This window comes from Orycteropus afer, unplaced genomic scaffold (assembly GCF_000298275.1).
Source record: "Orycteropus afer afer isolate SDZICR_OR568_19922 unplaced genomic scaffold, OryAfe1.0 scaffold00666, whole genome shotgun sequence".
Lineage (NCBI taxonomy): Eukaryota > Metazoa > Chordata > Mammalia > Tubulidentata > Orycteropodidae > Orycteropus > Orycteropus afer.
Genome location: NW_006922253.1, coordinates 14247 through 14897, shown reverse-complemented (window position 1 = coordinate 14897; position 651 = coordinate 14247).

The window sequence follows — 651 nt, the reverse complement described above, 5'->3', positions numbered from 1 at the left end:
TGAGCCTTGAAGGGAAGGATATAGAAGTGGACTAAACCCCAACTAGCAGAAGAATTTGCATGAAAATACCAAAAAAGGAGACTACGGAGCTGCAGTCTGGCAGCGATCCTGATGGCACAGATAGCTTGGAGATTCCTGAGTGGTGGTAGGACTTAAGAATTAACCTAAAAATCACCGTGCTAGCCAGGGACTACACGGAGGACTGTGTATGGTGGCTGGGGAACAAACGGAGAAGGTGAAGAGAAAGGTGGGCTGAGCTGTGGACTTTTGCCGGTCCAGAGGTGCCGCCATTTTGAAAGTTTAACAAGCGGCTTGACTATTTTGGATATTGAAAGAGACAGCACTCTAGCAGAATCCTGGGGCTTAAGAACACATTCTGCTTTCCAGCAAGCCCAAGGACACTTGGGACCTGCAAGACTGACAAGATTTTTGAAGGTTATTCGATTGTAATTTGTGTCTAATTGATTGGGAGACAACAACAGTCCCCATAAGACACTACACCCACACCTCCTGCAACTTCACTTATTGAGCGAAAGCCACTACCTCCTTCTCCATCAACAGGCCAATGATAACAAACCACCAAGAAGAGCCTGAATCACCCTTGGCTGCTCTTTACAAACAGTTAACAGAGATCTAAATACAACAATGCCA